This window comes from Odocoileus virginianus, unplaced genomic scaffold, assembly GCF_023699985.2.
Source record: "Odocoileus virginianus isolate 20LAN1187 ecotype Illinois unplaced genomic scaffold, Ovbor_1.2 Unplaced_Scaffold_20, whole genome shotgun sequence".
Classification (NCBI taxonomy): domain Eukaryota; kingdom Metazoa; phylum Chordata; class Mammalia; order Artiodactyla; family Cervidae; genus Odocoileus; species Odocoileus virginianus.
The window spans coordinates 636,059-645,128 of NW_027224282.1; the positions used below are offsets into that span (position 1 = coordinate 636,059).

Below are 9,070 nucleotides of genomic sequence, written 5' to 3' on the forward strand. Positions count from 1 at the left end.
ATGCCGAACTTCTGCGCGGCCCCCAACTGCACGCGGTGGGACCTGGCCTTCTTCAGGTTCCTGCGGGATCTGGCCAGATGCCAGAAGTGGGTGGAGAACTGTAGGAGGGCAGACTTAGAAGATAAAACACCTGATCAGCTAAACAAACATTATCGACTGTGTGCCAAACACTTTGAGACCTCTATGATCTGCAGAACTAGTCCTTACCGGACAGTTCTCCGAGATAATGCCATACCAACAATATTCGATCTTACCAGTCATTTGAATAATCCACATAGTAGACACAGAAAACGAATAAAAGAATTGAGTGAAGATGAAATCAGGACACTGAAACAGAAAAAAATTGATGAAACTTCTGAACAGGAACCAAAACATAAAGAAGTAAACAACAGCAATGCTCAGAATCCCAGTGCAGAAGAAGGGGGTGAAGAGCAGGATGAGGACATTTTACCTTTAACTCTTGAAGAGAAGGAAAACAAAGAATATTTAAAATCTTTATTTGAAATTTTGATTCTTATGGGAAAGCAAAACATACCTCTGGATGGACATGAAGCTGATGAAATCCCAGAAGGTCTTTTTACTCCTGATAACTTTCAAGCACTGCTGGAGTGCCGGATCAACTCTGGTGAAGAGGTTCTGAGAAAGCGCTTTGAGACAACAGCAGTGAACACACTGTTCTGTTCCAAGACGCAGCAGAAACAGATGCTAGAGATCTGCGAGAGCTGCATTCGGGAAGAGACCCTCAGGGAGGTGAGAGACTCTCACTTCTTTTCCATCATCACTGATGATGTGGTGGACATTGCGGGGGAAGAGCACCTGCCTGTGTTGGTGAGGTTTGTCGATGAAGCTCACAACCTGAGAGAGGAATTTGTAGGCTTCCTGCCTTATGAAGCTGATGCAGAAATTTTGGCTGTGAAATTTCACACTACAATAACTGAGAAATGGGGATTAAACATGGAGTACTGTCGTGGCCAGGCTTACATTGTGTCTAGTGGATTTTCATCCAAAATGAAAGTTGTTGCTTCTAGACTTTTAGAGAAATATCCCCAAGCTATCTACACACTCTGCTCTTCCTGTGCCTTAAATATGTGGTTGGCAAAATCAGTGCCTGTTATGGGAGTATCTGTCGCATTAGGAACAATTGAGGAAGTTTGTTCTTTTTTTCATCGATCACCACAACTGCTTTTAGAGCTTGAAAATGTAATTTCTGTCCTCTTTCAGAACAATGAAGAAAGGGGCAAAGAACTGAAGGAAATTTGCCATTCTCAGTGGACAGGCAGGCATGATGCTTTTGAAATCTTAGTGGACCTCCTACAAGCACTTGTTTTATGTTTAGATGGTATAAATAGTGATACAAATGTTAGATGGAATAACTACATAGCTGGCCGAGCATTTGTCCTCTGTAGTGCGATAACAGATTTTGATTTCATCGTTACCATTGTTGTTCTTAAAAATGTTTTATCTTTTACAAGAGCCTTTGGGAAAAATCTTCAGGGGCAAACCTCTGATGTCTTTTTTGCAGCCAGTAGCTTGACTGCAGTGTTACATTCTCTAAATGAAGTGATGGAAAATATTGAAGTTTATCATGAATTTTGGTTTGAGGAAGCCACAAATTTGGCAACCAAACTTGATATTCAGATGAAACTCCCAGGGAAATTTCGCAGAGCTCAGCACAGTAACCTGGAATCTCAGCTAACCTCTGAGAGTTACTATAAAGAAACTCTAAGTGTTCCAACTGTGGAACACATTATTCAGGAACTGAAAGATATATTCTCAGAACAGCACCTCAAAGCTCTTAAGTGCTTATCCCTGGTACCCTCTGTCATGGGACAGCTCAAATTCAATACGTCAGAGGAGCACCATGCTGACATGTACCGAAGTGACTTACCTAATCCTGACACACTCTCTGCTGAGCTGCATTGTTGGAGAATCAAATGGAAACACAGAGGGAAAGATATAGAACTTCCATCCACTATTTATGAAGCCCTTCATCTACCAGACATCAAGTTTTTTCCTAATGTTTATGCATTGCTGAAGGTCCTATGTATTCTTCCTGTGATGAAAGTTGAGAATGAACGCTATGAAAATGGGCGAAAGCGTCTCAAAGCATACTTGAGGAACACTTTGACAGATCAAAGGTCAAGTAACTTGGCTTTGCTTAACATAAATTTTGATATAAAACACGATTTGGATTTAATGGTGGATACATATATCAAACTCTATACAAGTAAGTCAGAGCTTCCTACAGATAATTCAGAAACCATTGAAAATACCTAAGAGACTTTTAATCTAGACTTTCTCTTATATTTGATAAAAAAAAAACTTCTAAGAAATTTAAAAATATCTTACAGAAAAGTTGTAAGGGTAGGCCACTTAATCACTGAATATCTTGACCTGTAGGCCTCCCATTGAGTACATTAGTCATTGATAATCTGCCTGTTTAAATGGCCTGTTCGAATGCCCATGCTTTGGAGACCTAACTGTTCTTCCAGAAGATAGCACTGAAAGTACCATATTACAGTTTTATGTGATATCTGCTAATGGCACTTTGGAACTGTTTTAGTTAAGTGATTTTAGACATTAGGTTTATCACTGTGGATCAAATTGTCAGGTATTAAGTTATCGGATCTTTGAAAAAATAAAATTAGAGGAGGTATGGGAGGAAGGAATGCATTTTGTAAAATGTTACAGTGAAGCTCATGACTGACTTTTGAATAGTAGGAGTTATAAGTATGCTATTAAAAATCTGTAAAGGACAGTTAAGAAAATTATCAGACTACAAGAGAAATGTGTAAGCTTGTCAAACAAGGATTTCAGTGTAGATTTTCTCTTTATCAAATGAAGTTAAAGCAACAAGTTAAAATTTGAATGGAAGAGCCTGCCATTGTTGTTCCACATCTGGTTATTGCTGTTTACATTCCTTTATTGAGCCTACGTCTTCGTAAGCTTTTTGGCAGGTATATGTTGAACACTTCAGTTTCATGGTCAAGAAAGGATCAGAGGCCATGGATACTGACAACTGATTTGTCTGTTTTCTTCTGTCTTTTTCCATGACTGTATCTACTGCCTTGTCTTGATTTACAAGCAAAGCCTAGAAAGCCTACAAAAATAAGTGTTTTGTAGTTTATCTAGGAATAATACAGAAAATATTGCTGTTATTTTTGGTGAAGAAAATCAATTTTGTATAGTTTATTTCAACCTAAATAAAATGTGAATTTTGTGTAAAAAAAAAAAAGAAGCAGAAGGCATTATGCTTTAGGCACAGTAGGTGAGATGACTCATGATACATTTAGGAGCCTACAAAAATGATTTGGTTTCTGATATCAAATGGGGTTGACAAAAACGGTTGTGTAAGATAACACAAGATAAATACGCTGTCAAGTATAGGGCCCATTGTTAGAAGTTATTTTCAGTATTTAGGATATTAACAATTCTTGGGGCATCCATAAAACACTTCTTCAAGGAAAAATCATAGAGCCTGCAATCTGGCCTGGCTCTCTTTTATTTGACAATAAATAAAACTTATGGAGGTAGGAGCTAAGATGGTGGAGGAATAGGACGGGGAAACCACTTTCTCCCCCACAAATTCATCAAAAGAATATTTCAACACTGAGCAAACTCCACAAAACAACTTCTGATCGCTAGCAGAGGACATTAGGCATCCAGAAAAGCAGCCCATTGTCTTCGAAAGGAGGTAGGACAAAAATATAAAAGATAAAAAGAGAGACAATAGAGTTAGGAACAGAGACCCGTCCCGGGAAGGGAGTCTTGAAAGAGGAAGTTTCCAAACACCAGGAAACCCTCTTACCGGTGGGTCTGGTGGAAGTTTTCGAATCTCGGAGGGCAACCTAACGGGGAGGAAAAAGAAATAAAATTACATGCCTAAAAGCAACTCCCAGCAGAAAAGTACCCCAGACGCCCGCATCCGCCACCAGCAAGTGGGGGCTGAACGGAGAGGAGCGGGCGGCATTGCTTAGGGTAAGGACCGGGCCTGAATGCCCTGAGGGCAATCTGAGGGAGCTAACGTGAGATAGCAACTTAAACTGTGGGATAGCAAGAGAGAGAGAATTAACCTGGGAAAAAGCCCTAAACTAAGGCAATACCCGCCTGTTCCCAGAACAAAGAACTGAGCAATACCAGAGAAGAGCTAGCTGGCTGCAGACCGGCCCATCCCCCACCGGAGGCAGGAGGCAGGGGGGAGGGGAAAGGGGCAAACTTGGCCCCAGAGATGGCATCCCCTACCAAACTGCAAACAGGCTTCAGTTTCTAACCAAAGATTCTGGATGGTTGTCATCTGCCAGGAGGGTCGCAGCCAGAGATCAGCTCCCCAGAAGAGACACAAGGCGCACCGGACCAGCACGCCTGGAAACTGAGGCTGGGACCGCGGAGGGGATAAGGTGCACTGCACCCGGGGAGAGTGTGCTCCTCAAGCTCCTGGTTGCCTGAGCTGCTCCGACCGGGGAAGGCACAAAACGCAGGCCCAACCGAGTCTGCGTCTTTGTGGAGTACCCGAAAACCTGAACCTGAGCGGCTTAGGCCTGGGAAGTGCACGCAACTCAGGGCCCGCTCCCTGGAGAGCAGCCTGGAGCCTGAGCAGTGTAGACGGGGAAAGCACACACGCCGTGAGCGGGGGCAAACCCAGTGTGGCCGGAACACTGCGAGTGCTCCCCACACACGCCAGTGATATTTGTCTGCAGCGCCCCTCCCTCCCCGCAGCACGACTGAACAAGTGAACCTAAACAAGAGACCACCTCTGCCCGCTTGTGTCAGGGCGGAAATTAGACACTGAAGAGACCTGCAAACAGAAGCCAAATAAACAAAGGGAACCACTTTAGAAGTGACCAGTGCAACAGATTAAAATCCCTGTAGTTAACACCAACTACACTGGAAGGGGCCTATAGATATTGAGAAGTGTAAGCTGGAACAAGGAGCTATCTGAAACTGAACCGAACCCACACTGCCTGCAACAGCTCCAGAGAAATTCCTAGATATATTTTTACTATTATTATTTTTTTAATTAAAAAATTTTTTTTTTTTTCTTTTTTTTAAAGTCCTCTATTACTCCTTAATTTTCATTTTTATAACCCACTATAACCTGGCAAAAAAAAAAGGACCCTATTTTTAAAGTGAACTTCATATATATTTCTTAAATTTTTTGTTTTTGTTTTTTTAATATTGTATTTTTAAGAGTCTAACCTCTACTCTAGATTTTTAATCTTTGTTTTTCAGTATTTGATATCAATTTTGGACATTTAAGAATCCAACCTTCAGTACCCATTTTTACTCAGGAGTGTGATTACTGGTTTGATTACTCTCTCCCCCTTTTGACTCTCCTTTTTCTCCCCCAGATCACCTCTATTTCCTCCCTCCCCCTTCTCTTCTCAATCCAATTCTGTGAATCTCTGTGGGTGTTCTGGGCTGTGGAGAACACTTAGGGAACAGAGTACTGCCTAGATCTGTCTCTCTCCTCTTGAGTCCCCCTTTTTCTCCTCCTGCTCACCTCTATCTCCTTCCTCCCTCCTCTTCTTCATGTAACTCTGTGAACCTGTCTGGGTGTCGCTCACTGTGGAGAATCTTTTCACCATTAACGTAGAAGTTTTATTATCAGTGCTGTACGGATGGAGAAGTCTTGAAGCTACTGGAAGAATAAGACTGAAATCCAGAGGAAAGAGGCTTAAGCCCAAAACCTGAGAACACCAGAGAACTCCTAACTACAGGGAACATTAAGTAATAAGAGATCATCCAAAAGCCTCCATACCTACACTGAAACCAACCACCACCCAAGAGCCAATAAGTTCCAGAGCAAGGCATACCACGCAAAACCTCCAGCAACGCAGGAACATAGCCCTGAGTGTCAACATACAGGCTGCCCAAAGTCACACCAAACCCATAGACCCATCTCAAAACTCACTACTGGACACTCCATTGCACTCCAGAGAGAAGAAATCCAGCTCCACCCACCAGAACATTGAGGCAAGCTTCCCTAACCAGGAAACCTCCACAAGCCAATCATCCAACCTCACCCACTGGGAGAAACCTCCACAATAAAAAGGAACCACAGACTACCAGAATACAGAAAGGCCACCCCAAACACAGCAATCTAAATAAGATGAAAAGGCAGAGAAATACCCAGCAGGTAAAGGAACATGAAAAATGCCCACCAAGCCAAACAAAAGAGGAGATAGGGAATCTACCTGAAAAAGAATTTAGAATAATGATAATAAAAATGATCCAAAATCTTGAAAACAAAATGGAGTTACATATAAATAGCCTGGAGACAAGGATTGAGAAGATGTAAGAAATGTTTAACAAGGACCTAGAAGAAATAAAAAAAGAGTCAATTAAAAATGAATAATGCAATAAATGAGATCAAAAACACTCTGGAGGGAACCAACAGTAGAATAATGGAGGCAGAAGATAGGATAAGTGAGGCAGAAGATAAAATGGTGGGAATAAATGAAGCAGAGAGGAAAAAAGAAAAAAGAATAAAAAAAAAATGAGGACAACCTCAGGGATCTCTGGGACAATGTGAAACGCCCCAACATTCGAATCATAGGAGTCCCAGAAGAAGAAGACAAAAAGAAAGGCCATGAGAAAATACTCAAGGAGATAATAGCTGAAAACTTCCCTAAAATGGGGAAGGAAATAGCCACCCAAGTCCAAGAAACCCAGAGAGTTCCAAACAGGATAAACCCAAGGTGAAACACCCCAAGACACATATTAATCAAATTAACAAAGATCAAACACAAAGAACAAATATTAAAAGCAACAAGGGAGAAACAACATAATAACACACAAGGGGATTCCCATAGGATAACAGCTGATCTATCAATAGAAACTCTTCAGGTCAGACGGGAATGGCAGGAATGCTTAAAGTAATGAAAGAGAATAACCTACAACCCAGATTACTGTACCCAGCAAGGATCTCATTCAGATATGAAGGAGAATTCAAAAGCTTTACAGACAAGCAAAAGCTGAGAGAATTCAGCACCACCAAACCAGCTCTCCAACAAATGCTAAAGGATCTTCTCTAGACAGGAAACACAGGTTGTATGAATGCGAACCCAAAACAACAAAGCAAATGGCAATGGGACCATTCTTATCAATAATTACCTTAAATGTAAATGGGTTGAATGCCCCAACCAAAAGACAAAGACTGGCTGAATGGATACAAAAGCAAAACCCCTATATATGCTGTCTACAAGAGACCACCTCAAAACAAGGGACACATACAGACTGAAAGTGAAGGGCTGGAAAAAAATATTTCACGCAAACGGAGACCAAAAGAAAGCAGGAGTCACAATACTCATATCAGATAAAATAGACTTTAAAATAAAGGCTGTGAAAAGAGACAAAGAAGGACACTACATAATGATCAAAGGATCAATCCAAGAAGAAGATATAACAATTATAAATATATATGCACCCAACATAGGAGCACTGCAATATGTAAGGCAAATGCTAAAGAGAATGAAAGGGGAAATTAACAATAACACAATAATAGTGGGAGACTTTAATACCCCACTCACACCTATGGACAGATCAACTAAACAGAAAATTAACAAGGAAACACAAACTTTAAATGACACAATGGACCAGCTAGACCTAATTGATATCTATAGGACATTTCACCCCAAAACAATCAATTTCACCTTTTTCTCAAGTGCACATGGAACCTTCTCCAGAATAGATCACATCCTGGGCCATAAATCTAGCCTTGGTAAATTCAAAAAATTGAAATCATTCCAGTCATCTTTTCTGACCACAATGCAGTAAGATTAGATCTCAATTACAGGAAAAAAACTATTAAAATTCCAACATAAACATATGGAGGCTAAATAACATGTTTCTGAATAACCAACAAATCATAGAAGAAATAGAAAAAGAAATCAAAATGTGCATAGAAATGAATGAAAATGAAAACACAACAACCCAAAACCTATGGGACACTGTAAAAGCAGTGCTAACAGGAAGGTTCATAGCAATACAGGCTTACCTCAAGAAACAAGAAAAAAGTCAAATAAATAACCTAACTCTATACCTAAAGCAACTTGAAAAGGAAGAAATTAAGAACCCCAGGGTTAGTAGAAGGAAAGAAATCTTAAAATTAGGGCAGAAATAAATGCAAAAGAAACAAAAGAGACCATAGCAAAAATCAACAAAGCTAAAAGCTGTTTTTTTGAAAAGGTAAATAAAATTGACAAACCGTTAGCCAGACTCATCAAGAAACAAAGGGAGAAGAACAAATCAACAAAATTAGAAATGAAAATGGAGAGATCACAACAGACAACACAGAAATATAAAGGATCATTAGAGACTACTACCAGCAGCTCTATGCCAATAAAATGGACAACTTGGAAGAAATGGACCAACCCTTAGAAAAGTATAACTTTCCAAAACTGAACCAGGAAGAAATAGAAGATCTTAACAGACCCATCACAAGCAAGGAAATCGAAACTGTAATCAGAAATCTTCCAGCAAACAAAAGCCCAGGACCAGATGGCTTCACAGCTGAATTCTACCAAAAATTTAGAGAAGAGCTAACACCTATCTTACTCAAACTCTTCCAGAAAATTGCAGAAGAAGGCAAACTTCCAAACTCATTCTATGAGGCCACCATCACCCTAATACCAAAACCAGACAAAGATGCCACAAAAAAGAAAGCTACAGGCCAATATCACTGATGAACATAGATGCAAAAATCCTTAACAAAATTCTAGCAAACAGAATCCAACAACATATTAAAAAGATCATACATCATGACCAAGTGGGCTTTATCCCAGGAATGCAAGGATTCTTTAATATCCACAAATCAATCAATGTAATACACCACATTAACAAATTGAAAGATAAAAACCATATGATTATCTCAACAGATGCAGAGAAAGCCTTTGACAAAATTCAACATCCATTTATGATAAAAACTCTCCAGAAAGCAGGCATAGAAGGAACACATATCTCAACATAATAAAAGCTATATATGACAAACCCACAGCAAACATTATCCTCAATGGTGAAAAATTGAAAGCATTTCCCTTAAAGTCAGGAACAAGACAAGGGTGCCCACTCT

At 40.1% G+C, this 9,070-nt stretch overlaps 1 pseudogene; it reads left to right on the top strand.

Annotated features, from left to right (window-relative positions):
• Positions 1-2,283, top strand: LOC110148019 (52 kDa repressor of the inhibitor of the protein kinase pseudogene; annotated as a pseudogene).
• Positions 2,284-9,070: the final 6,787 nt, after the last annotated feature.